Consider the following 12,997-nt stretch of genomic DNA (forward strand, 5'->3'; position numbering starts at 1 on the left):
CTGAAGCTTTCCAAAATAAAAAAAGTCCTAAATATTAGGTATGACTTTTTTTTTTTTTTGAGACAGAGTCTCACTGTCACCCAGGCTGTAGTGCAGTGACACAACCTCAGCTCACTGAAACCTCCACCTTCTGGGTTCAAGCGATTCTCCTGCCTCAGCCTCCCGAATTGCTGGGATTACAGGCGTCTGACACCACGCCTGGCTTTTTGTATTTTTAGTAGAGACGGGGTTTCACCACGTTGGCCAGGCTGGTCTTGAACTCCTGACCTCATGTGATTCACCCGCCTCGGCCTCCTAAAGTGCTGGGATTTCAGACATGAGCCACCATGTCCGGCCGGTATGACATTTTTAACAAAACAAAAAAACGGGAAGAGTAAAAAACCACGAACATGAGTTAGTAAGATGACATCATTCTTCTCAATCTAACATTATTACACCAAGGTCTAACAAAAGCCAAATCAGTAACAAGCTGATTAACAAGCAATGTATAAATAATAAATTCAGATTTAAGTCTAAAATCATTTTAATTATACCCTATACCCTTCCTTCCCACTTGACTTTTTTAACTATTACTAAACAGTTTGATATTTTGCTGTCTTTGTTTTGTTCCACCTTTTGGTGGAAAACATTTGTAAAATTTAGAAAGTAAAATTAAGCAAAACAAGCAAAGTGATCTTGGTAAGAAACCTCTAAGAATTAGGTTATATCACAACGAAGAAAATAAAGCCTCTGCCTTTTTAAGATAATGATGTAACCTGAAAACAATATGATAAGAAACAAACCAAACAAAGGCAAATTTGGCATTAATACCTGGAAAACCACCAAACAAATTAAGACAGCCATTATAAAACCTTTCTCCTTTAACCCCAGGAGCTCTGGTCATAAAGAGGCTCGTTCATCGGAAGATTTATGGATAGTCATCTTATGAAATAAATAACCTGGAAAAACGAGAGTTGAGATCAGGGTTCTTAACTATTAACTCGTTGGGGAAAAAACTGCAATTAAATAGCATTAACCCTTTAAAATAAATGTTTTATTCCTAGTTATGTAAGTAATGTGTGCTTGTTACAGAAAACAGTAACAACCTGCAAACAAAATCCTTACCAATAAAACCATCAACCAGAGTAAATTCATACTCTGGTATAGTTTCATCTACTTTAGTGTACATACATGCACGCATGATGGGGGGTGGGGTATATCAAACATTGTACAAAATTAGAACTATGCTATTTGCTCTTTTCAGTTGACATTTTATTTTTCTAAATTTACTATTTTTCAAAAACTGGATACTCAATAGTGACAAAACATTCTGAACCTTTGAACTGTTTTAACAAGTAACTAATAACTCTCATTTATGTCCTTTTAAGAACTAAAACATACCACTGTAAAACAAGAAATATTCAATATAATGTCAACCACAAAAATTCTTTCAGAAACACATAGTAGAAACTGGGTTCTTGAGGAAGCCATGACGAAACAGCTTGATGAATTGAAAAGATAGCGCTATTAGATCCTGTGAGGTATTTCTGAGATCTCCAATACCATGGACAATCAAGAACTGCCTATTATTTTGATGCAGTCTTTCAGAAGGAAGGGAGCCCTTAATTTTCTTTACAGATATGGGTAGACTTTATCCAAAACCATCATCAAAAATCAATCCATCAGATAACGGCTCCATTAGACTTATAAGGAAAAGATTTATATCAAACACTATACTTGGACTTACACTACTTTATAGTTTACAAAGCACTTTAAATATTATCTCGTCTGAGCTTCACAATGACCTAAAGAGCAAAGGAATTCCAGTTTACACATTAAGTAAAACACAGCTAGGAAGTAACAAGATTACAACATCTCCCATTGGTGTTCTTTCCATATACCAGATACATTAAGTGTAAATTTATTTTATAACTTTATTTCTAATCATAAAAAAGCAATACAGTTTCATAATCCGCCCCCAAAAAAGAAAAACCACCCTATAACCTGCAGGAAAGAATAAAAAGTATTCCATAATCTTCCCACAAAGGGAAAACTACCACTAACATTATTTTTCTAGACATACACCCATATACCTCATTTGGTACAGCTTTGTTAGAGCACTGTTTGTCTCAGAATATATAAATTCACTTTGGTACTTAAGAATGCAGTTATTACAATGGCTAGTTAATACAAGAGGCTGATTGTTTATTCAGCTATAAAAACTAACATGTCATTCTGTGCTTCCTGGTACTCAATCTGCTAATCTCTCCTACCACGCAGATAAAGCCACTCAGTCAACTTCTTTAATATTAGTCTTTGTCCTCTCTTGTCTCACAAAAGGTATGCAAGTAACAATTCTGAGGGTGCCACAAGTGTTGACAGAGAGTACCATGTTTAATGTTAAAATGCCAAAATGTGGTGCCTTCAAAGAAACAGTCAACGAAACAGAAAGCAAAAATAAGCAGAAAATTAGAAACGTTATCTGGCATCATGAAGGGCAACACCAAATTTCACTACTAACTGCAAGGATTGATAAACACCATGATTTCAGATTTGAAAAAAAAAATGGAAAACTGCTAACGCACAATGTTAAGAGATCTCCATGAGAACCAGGCATTAATCCCATATAGCAATGATTTAATATTGTTATCAATTTCAGGAAAATGATTTTTTGATAAATGGGCTATTGTAAGATATACCTTTTTATTTCTTAGGAGCATGTGCACTGCATACATAAACGGGCCTCTAGGGCACAACATTGTATTTATTGTAAATGATGCTCCCCCGCAGATGTGCACTGGTGGCCTTGCTCTGAACACTCCTAGTAAGTATAACAGGTTAGCCCAAGAGAAACCACCTTATCCAAGTTGGAACAAAGAAATCTTCCCTAGGATTTTTTGTTAAACTAGAAATGAGAAAAGCAGTAGATGTTTCTAAAATTCAAATGCTGTTAACAGCCCTATTTACTGCTTTACCGAGAAACTGCACCATAAAACAACAACAACAACAACAACAAAAAAGCCACTGGAACAGAGGTAAGCAAGACCAAGAAGACAATAATGAAGGTATTCAATATCCAGTCTCAATTGTTTCTGAAGCCGAACTCATCCTTGCCCTCTCTGCCATTTGGTTATTTGCTTTTCTTCATGGAGTAACGTGGGCCAAAAAATGTTTCCATTTACCTAAAGTGGGTTCTAAAATCTTCAATTAAATATACCTAAACTGGCCGGGCGCGGTGGCTCATGCCTGTAATCCCGGCACTTTGGGAGGCTGAGGCGGGCGGATCACCAGGTCAGGAGTTCAAGACCAGCCTGACCAACATGGTGAAACCCTGCCTCTACTAAAAATATAAAATTAGCCGGGTGTGGTGGCAGGTGCCTGTAATCCCAGCCACTCAGGAGGCTGAGGCAGGAGAATCTACTTGCACCTGGGAGGCGGAGGTTGCAGTGCGCTGAGATCGTGCCACTGTACTCCAGCCTGGGTGAAAGTGAGACTCTGTCTCAAAAAAAAAAAAAAAACACACACACACACACAAACAAAAACAAACAAACAAACAAAAACCTAAACTGACTAAATGCATTAAAAGCCATAAGCCTTAAAGTCTTTACAAGTACAGATGAGCATACAGTATGCCATCTTTTGTGTTAAACAAAAAAGGAAAATAGGAAAACATACATATACCTGTTTATGGTTAGCACAAAGAAACAAAGGAAGGATAATACAGAAAACGATGAAGCTGGTAATCTATAAGGGGCAATGGATAGAAAGGATTGAAGAGATATGGTAATGTTATTTCATGGAGCTTCTTACTATACAGTTTTAACCTTTGGAAACATGTTAACAATTTACATATATTTTAAAAATCAGTAAGGATGGGATGGAGAAAAATATCTAACACTGAAAGCAAACTAATCCAATCATATTTCAAAGGCATACCACAATACACTGAAGGGGAAAAAGAAAACTAATCCAAGAACTTATAAACCACTATTCAATTTATGTACCTCACAGGAGGCCACACCCCGAGTGTTACAGCCCCCCAGGAAAATAAATAAATAAAAAACGATTTATGTACCTCAGTTTTGATGGAGCTAAGGGAAAGAGAATAACAAATTTTCACTCTTTTTAGTAATTTTACTTTTTGTAGTGGTATGGATGAAGCAATTCTGAAACTACTTTAGATACATCATAGATTTGAGCAAGTAAGTAAATGTTTTGATGGTGCTAGGAACTTAGGGCTTTCATTGTGGAAGACAAGAAATACAAATAGGAAATAGGAGAAAGCAAGAAAGAACTGAACAGTAATAAATTATCAAACACTGGAAAAAACAGGAGTCCATAAATACGTAGCAATAAATTGATCAATGCAGAAGAAGGGAAGCTCTTATAGAGTGCTGAGTACCTACTAGTAAATGTAGAGTAACAGTTGGAGTAGAAAATCATTTTGCAACCATCATAGTAAAGAATGGTTCAGGTAAGAATCATGAGTGGGTGTTACAGAGGTAAATTCTGATGAGTAGGATATTTGCATGGTCTTAAAATGTCTCTCCACAGATTAATTCCAGGGGGAGTGGGGGGAAACAAGCACTTTAACCATAACATATGCTCACACACAGTATCATGCATGAAGGGCAAATGCAAATGGTGAATCTCCAGATCTGATATCCTGGGGACATAGCATTAGTTACACGATTTTTCTGCCCAGGGACATATAATCTACATCTAATCAAGAGGAAACATCAGATAAATCCAAAATGAGAAATGCTCTATTAAAGAGAAAAGCAAAGCAGATTCTATTCTTCAAAAATGTCAGCTTCACAAAAGATAAAGGCAGACTATGGAAATGTTCCAGATTAAGGAAGATTAAAAAGACATAACAACGGGCCAGGCGCGGTGGCTCACGCCTGTAATCCCAGCACTTTGGGAGGCCGAGGCGGGTGGATCACGAGGTCAGGAGATGGAGACTCATCCTGGCTAACACGGTGAAACCCCATCTCTACTAAAAATACAAAAAAGTATCCAGGTGCGGTGGTGGGCGCCTGTAGTCCCAGCTACTTGGGAAGCTGAGGCAGGAGAATGGCGTGAACCTGGGAGGCGGAGCTTGCAGTGAGCCGAGATCGCGCCACTGCACTCCAGCCTGGGCAAAAGAGCAAGACTCCGTCTCAAACAACAAAAAAAAAATAGACATAACAACTAAATGCAACATCTGATCTTAGTTTAGTCCTGTACTGGAAGAGGAAAAAAACTGCTATAAAAAACATTATTGGGTCAACTGACAAAAACCAGAATACAAACAGTAGATTGAATAATTTTATAGGCTGCGCATTGGCTCACGCATGTAATCTTACTATTTGGGGAGGCCGAGACAGGTGGAATGCTTGAGCTCAGGAGTTCGAGACCAGCCTGGGCAACATGGCAAAATCCCATCTCTACAAAAAATATAAACAGTAGCCAGGCACGGTGGTGCGCGCCTGAACCAGTACTCCCAGACACTTGGAAGGATCGCTTGAGCCCAGGAGGCAGAAATTGCAGTGAGCCTGAGCCGAGATCACTCACTGGACTCCCGCCTGGGTGACAGAGCCAGACACTTCCTCAGAAAAAAAAAAAAAAAAAAAAAAAAGGATTTTATAAATGTGAAATTTATTGAAGTTGGTAACTATGATGACTATGAAAGAAAATATTTTTAGGAAATACACACTAAAGTATTTAAGGATAAAGGACCACAATATATGCAACTAACGTCAAACTTTTCAGGAAAAAATCATGTATGTAGGAGACAGGGAACTCCGCCATCACCTAGCACTTAAATTCATTCAAATATAGTTGATGGCACAATAGTTCATGTCCAACATTGGACTATGTGATCTTCTTACTGTATACAAAGTCAAAAAAAAAAAAAAAAACTATAAGCAATATGGCAAGAGGCAGAAAACCTGCAGTATAATAAAGAGCATCAGCCTTAAACACATTTTTGGATTTGGCCCTTCTTTTCTACATCATGTTCACTTCCTAACTATTGACTGTTGGCCTATTATGCAATCCATAATAATCTAATCTTTGGGGAAATTTCCACTGATCTGAAGATACCCACCCTGCTAGGTGGGGTGCCAGTGAATGACTTCATGCAAAATTAGTTAACTCTCATAAGTAAAATTTAACACTATTAATTCAGCTTTAGAGAGGTAGTGCAGCATAGTCTTTAACAACTTAGAGCCTACATTCAGTGTTTTAACTCTGGTCCTGCTGCTTGGTAACAATGTTACCCTGAGCAAGCTGGTTAATCCAAGCCTGTGTCATCCTGTGAAAATGAAACAACAGTACCCACTGGGAATGCTGCTATGAAGATTAATTAAAACTGTAAATCCTGACACGCAACAGGTGCTCAAAAAACGCTAAACAGTAAACAAAATGCTTTACTTAATAGGTGTTTCTTCCTTTTAGTAAGACTTGAGTAATTTTTCAAAATTATATTAGACATAGGAGTTAATTGCTTACATCCACCTTTTTTTCAGTATTTCCTATATTAAGATCTAGCAATTTACCAAGCATTTGTTTTGTTTGTTTGTTTGGAAATGGAATTTCACTCTTGTTACCCTGGTTGGAGTGCAATGGCGCAAATCTCGGCTCACTGCAACCTCCACCTCCCGGCTTCAAGCGATTCTCCTACCTCAGCCTCCTGAGTAGCTGGGATTACAGGCATGCACCACCACCCCAGCTAATTTTGTATTTTTAGTAGAGACGGGGTTTCTCCACGTTAGTCAGGCTGGTCTTAAACTCCCGACCTCAGGTGATCCGCCTGCCTTGGCCTCCCAAAGTGCTGGGATTACAGGCGTGAGCCACCGTGCCCGGCCTTATCAAGTCCATTTTTAAAGTCACATCAAAATTCATGAATTCAGATGCTGATGAAGCAAAGGATTATCTAAATAATGTATAAAAAGCAAAGTTTTTCTTCAAGTAAACTGTAAGAAAAGGTAGGTGGGGAGTTTATAGACTTGAGAGTTATCAATCGTAACCAATTATAAATGAATTATGAACATTAGTTCGATCCTGACTCCAACAACCTTTACCACATATGCATGGGGGTGGGAGGTAGTGAGTTACAACTGGGGAAATTTGATATCTGTCTGAATATCTGATATTAAAATTAATTACTCATAGTTACTGTTGTTTTGGGTGTAATATGCATTTTTTTTCTAAACACTCTAGAGAAAATTCTGAACTATATATTGAACTGATAGAAGGATTTGTTTAAAAATAAGCAAGTAGAGATGAAACAAGACTGACCATTAGCTAGATAACTGAAACTGGACAGGCACATGAATGAATTAGTATCATTCTCTCTACTTTTGTATATGTTTAAAATTTTCCATAGTAAAATGGTTTTTTTTTTTTTTTGGTAAAAATATTTAAAAGAAAAGTTGGCAACTTTTACTCAGCAGAGACAACAGGCAAATTACCTAAAAGTTTAATAGACTGTGGAAATAAGATAGGAAATTTTTTTTTAAACTTGAATGAACAATAAATATATTTTGGTTCAAAAGAATTAAAAAATAATCCAAAATATATGTTCCTCAGGGTAACCATTAAGAAAACAGGCTGGGCGCAGTGGCTCACACCTGTAATCCCAGCAATTTAGGAGGCTAAGGTGGGAGGATGGTTTGAGTCCAGGAGTTTGAGACCAGCCTGGGCAATACAGCAAGACCTTGTCTCTATACAGTTTTCTAAAAAAGATTAGCCAAGCGTGGTGACGTGTGCCTGTTGTCCCAACTACTCATTAGACTGAGGCAGGAAACATCGCTTGCACCCAGGAGGTAGAGGCCGCAGTGAGCCATGGTGGCCTTCAAGAAAGGGTGAGATCCTGTCTCAAAAACAAAGCAAGAAAACATACGTACGTTAAAGCTATTTCTCCTGTTTCCCGGACTTTCTTTTCAAACCAAAACTCTTGTTATTCTTGACCCTCACTGGAGTTTTTTTTTTTTTTTGAGAATGGAGTCTAGCTCTGTCGCCCAGGCTGGAGTGCAGTGGCGCAATCTCGGCTCACTGCAACCTCCGTCTCCCGGGTTCACGCCACTCTCCTGCCTCAGCCTCCCGAGTCGCTGGGACTACAAGCGCCCGCCACCACGCCCGGCTAATATTTTTTCTATTTTTAGTAGAGATCGGGTTTCACCGTGTTAGCCAGGATGGTCTAGATCTCCTGACCTCATGATCCGCCCATCTAGCCTCCCAAAGTGCTGGGATTACAGGCATGAGCCACCGCGCCCGGCCCTCATCCACATTATTATAGTTGTGTGTTTTATTTCTACATCTCACCTTTTCCTCACTTTTTCCTTTCCATTATTCTCTTCTCATCTTCTATATACTTATTTTCCTTCCATTTTAATTTTCCATCACAAATTTCAAAAGACTAAACAAAGTTAAAGCAATTAACAGTAGATAAGCTGGATACACATGAGGGCTTATTAGCTTTAGCCACAAACATAATTACTTTCAATTTGGAGAGTCTCTAAAACCACTACATTGCAACATTCATTAGCGCCTGTTTCGTTGCAAAACAGCCCAAGCTGTGTTACTGGGTACCAATACTGTAAGTATTGTTTCTAAGTATATAACGCATTTTATTAAGGATGTGAACAAATTTAGTCCAAACCTTAATCAGTATATATTAAGGTACAGTGGAAAGAGCATGATTTAGAGTCCAGCCTCTGGTGACTACCAGCTGAGTTCATTCACTCAACATCTGAGCATCTAATACATACCAGGCACTGGGAAACATACAAAGACCAACATAACAATCATATAAATGTTTACAATATATATTGATAAGTTCTACAAGAGAGGCATGTAAAAAGTTTATAGAAGCACAAAATATTTTAATGAAAGATTAGATGGCCTTTCAACTCCAAAATTCTATTACTCTAAATCCTTTTAAGCCGTTTAATTAGAAGAGAATACCCACAGATTATAATTTTCTATCAAATGATGCTGCCTAAGCACTTAAATTTTGAAATAAAAGTAACAGCTAACATTAAGCACCTAGTATGTGCCAAGGAATAGAAGCTTTCCATACACTGTCTCACTTAACAGTCACTCACAAAAATCCCAAGCAGGAAGTAATAATGTCACCATTTTGGAGATAAGGAAACAAAAGCTCAGAAAGACTAAAATAATTTACCAAAGTCTCACACGTACTGAGGAAAAGAGAGATGTGAATCCAGATCTTCCGATTGCAAAGCCTATTCTCTTTCCACTAAACTATTTGTCTCATTTTCTTCCACTACATAAAAACAAAATTTCCAGAGATCACCTACTTAAGAGCACCCAAGAAAAATCCTAAGATAGTCTCTAAGTACAAAGTGATGACTTTTTTAAACTACAGTACCTAAACCTTTTTAGAGTACCTGCCGTACACACCCTCCAAAACTAAATGCAAAAAAAAGATTACAAAACAAATACAACCAATATACAATATGTGACCATAAACACATTATGAAAACTAGTTAATAAAAACGAGTAAGATTTTGTGATTTCTTCCAACTGTTATATTTACCCTTTCTTGGTTCCAAGACAAATAAATCCCCAAGGAAGGAATGGCCCAGCATATTTTAATGTATAACATGCTGGGACGCCCTGTAATTATTTAGAAGTACATATTACAGAATATGGAGTACAAAATAAAATATAAAATGCTGTCAAACTTTTTTAAAAGACAGCAACATAAATCCACTAAGTCTCGAATGTCTAATCATTAACAAAATTTAAAGCTATTTGAATGTCATTTACATGTTTGTTTTTCTGCGAAAACTTCCTTAAATTCACCTTTTTTTGGTCAATCCTTTTCTCCAGGTTATCAATTTTTACTTGTAAATCTGAACCAGCAAGCACAACATCCCTGAAAAAATAATCCTTTACAACAAATGAGGGAAAAACGCAGAAAATTTTTTGTGCACAATTCCAAAGCTCGTTGGAAAAAGTACTTGAACATAAATCGCTGGATCCTGGTGACAAGTTTTTCATCAGGACTCCTTTAGACTACTACAATTCCTGGTCCTGGCCCCAAACTTCGCCTAAGGGCAAATTTTAAGATTAAGAAAAATTAGCTTCAGGTAGCCTTCACTGTCTAGCTCAATTAATGATTTTGTAATACTAAGTATCCCTCATAAGCAATTACCTCAAACAACAAAACATCTATTTCAAACGTTCTCAAGGATTCCAGTTTGTGATATATACATTCCCCCTCCCTTTAAGAGAACGGGGCCCAAGCTAAGAATCACACAAAAACAATTCACTAACGTTCTGTTTTCACAATTCCTCTGAGAAATTTGGAAATAGTGAGGTATCACAACCATTTATGAGTCCTCAGTCTCCCACAGAGGTGACATTTTCTTTGCTTTCATACCTGCACTACGCAGCACAGAACACCAGCCCGCGAAAGCCGCTGGATCCTAGCATTCCCTCCTTCATCCCGACACCCCCTCCCCAGCCCCAAACACAAACACGCTCTTCTCTCCACGCTTCTTGCACAATGTCGCTGGTCAGAGGGCTCAGCTCAAACTCCACCGCCTCTTCGGGCCCGACTGGAACGCTTCCTCCCTGCTCGGCGTTCCCTCACCACCGCTTCCTCGGCTGTCAGGCCCAGCGCAGCCTCGTCAGGCCCTGCGCTGCTGGGGAAGGGGCCGCCTCGGCCTCGCCAAAGGGCTCTTCACGATCCTCGGCCCAGTGCAACGGCGTCAGGCAACTCTTCTCGAGGCAGGGTCCTACACGGGTGCCCGGACGGGACCTCCCGGGTAGCGAAGTGAACAAACGACGCAGCAGGGCAGCACAGCACAGCTTCCCTTCCCTTCCCTTCCCATCCCGGGGGTCCCCCAACCTCCTCCCGCCCCCGCCGTCTGCCCGCCGCCATTTTGTGCGGAGTCGCTGCGACACAGATACAATAGTCGGCCCGGATCTCACAGGAAGGGCTCAGGACCCCCACGATACCGGCCTCCGCCTTCCAACCCCCTACTCCCCACAGGGCAGCGGGTCCTACCTATGCCTACCCGACTAACAGCTGGATCCCATTCGCGCCCCACACAGTTTAGCACTCAGCCTCCAGTCTCGACGCCGAAAGAGCTACCGCCTCCAAAGAGCTGCACGCATGCGCGCCTCTCCAGCCCCTGCGAGCCCTCGTAGGCTCCCGGCGCCTGCGTACCGCTGGCAGCGCGCTCGTCCGAAGCCCGAGAAGAGCCGGGCGGAGCTGGCTCCCGGAAGGGGGCGCTCCCGCGTGGTGGCTGGCGGCCAAGGCGCCTGCGGCAAAAAAAAAAAAAAAAAAACTCCAGCGCCGTCTTAACTCCTTTGCTGGTTCTGTGCCTGTCCTCTCCAAACCGCTCATCCTTTTAAGACCTATATTGTCTCACGTCCTTCATGAAGTCTTCCCTGATCATTTGTGCCTTCAATAATAACATTATATGGCCAGGCGCGGTGGCTCACGCCTGTAATCCCAGCACTTTGGGAGACCGAGGTGGGTGGATCATCTGAGGTCAGGAGTTCGAGACCAGCCTGGCCAACAGGGTGAAATCCCGTTACTAAAAACAAAAAATAGCCGGTGGCGCGCGCCACTACTAGGGGTTGCTGAGGCAGATGAATTGCTTGAACCCGGGAGGCGGAGGTTGCAGTGAGCAGAGATTGCACCACTGCACTCCAGCCTGGGCAACAAAGTGAGACTCCATCTCAAATAATAATAATAACATTATTTTATAACAGGTTATATTCGCGCCTAGCACGTTAATATAATGCTTTGTATAGTCAAGATTTTGCCTGCTTTTATCCTGTCACCTTGCACCTTTTGATCCCTATGGCAATGATGTGTGTCATAGCTACTCAAAACTGTAAATTAGAATTCAACTAAAGCTTATTCAGCTAAAACGTTAACACTCCGAAAATCCTTTTGTCATTTCACAATAAAAAACCCTATCTGTGGGGTAGATATTTGTAATCCTCATTTTACCTGTGAAAAACCTTGGGATGACAGACGTTAAAGAACTGTGTTATGCAATGTTTTATCTTCTCAAGGTGACTATACTACACCAATGTGAAAACCCAGTTATTGGACAAAATCTGGTAAAGCTACAAGCCCTGCCATATGCATACCACACAAATCACACCACCCACCCTGAGTCTCACACATCGGTTTTACCTAGCACTCAAGCAGATGCATTTCTTTTATTCACATTAAAACAAGCATTTGAAAGACTAAAAAGAAAAGTCGTTTTAAAAAGATATCTTATCGGATTTTCATTTCAAACCAAAAATCCTGCTAGGAACAACAAACCAAAAACAACAAAGAAAAAGCCAACAAGCTCCCCCTAAACACCAAATAACCCATGTTAACATTTGATAAGTTTCCTTCTATACATTTCTTTATATTCATACAAACACATTATTTGCATGTAACAGGAAATATTTTCTTTTTTCACACATTAGCTATTTGCTTTTCTGATTACTGACATTTCTCCAAGTAAACCACATAATCCTTTTTAAAATAATTGTATAATATTCATAGTATAGCTGCCTCAGCAATTATTCAACCTGTTGTTGAACACTGAAGTTGTTTCCAGTCTTTTTGCTACTACAAACATTGTTGTATACAAAGACTTACCAAATGATGCTTTAATTTCTAAAAGCTAGAATCATCATACTGGGACTGCTAGATTAAATGTGTATGTGTGTACATACATTTAATTTTAATAGGTGCTGTAGGAAAACTTCCCAAAAAGTTTCTACAAAGTGTCACTTCCACTAAATATGTAAGAAAATAGGCCAGGCAAGGTGGCTTACATCTGTAATCCCAGCACTTTGGGAGGCTGAGGCGGGTGAATCACGAGGTCAGGAGTTCAAGACCAGCCTGACCAACATGGTGAAACCCGATCTCTACTAAAAATACAAAAATTAGCTGGCTGTGGTGGTGCACGCCTGTAATCCCAGCTACTCGGGAGACTGAGGCAGGAGAATTACTTGAACCCAGGAGGCAGAGGTTGCAGTG

The 12,997-nt window shown here is 39.8% G+C and overlaps 1 protein-coding gene across 2 annotated transcripts in view; it reads right to left on the reverse strand.

The window, feature by feature from the left end:
- The window catches only part of ZNF638 (zinc finger protein 638), a 98,049-nt gene extending 86,929 nt beyond the window's left edge, over positions 1–11,120 (reverse strand). Inside the window, exon 1 of one of the 2 annotated variants that reach the window (XM_032178386.2) lies at positions 11,016–11,120. The gene's annotated coding sequence lies outside the window, so the exon portion shown is untranslated. Of the gene's footprint in view, positions 1–11,005 lie in introns of both variants that reach the window. The other variant, XM_032178387.2, reaches the window with a different exon arrangement.
- Between the last annotated feature and the right edge of the window lie 1,877 nt (positions 11,121–12,997).

This window comes from Hylobates moloch, unplaced genomic scaffold (assembly GCF_009828535.3).
Source record: "Hylobates moloch isolate HMO894 unplaced genomic scaffold, HMol_V3 SCAFFOLD_15, whole genome shotgun sequence".
Classification (NCBI taxonomy): domain Eukaryota; kingdom Metazoa; phylum Chordata; class Mammalia; order Primates; family Hylobatidae; genus Hylobates; species Hylobates moloch.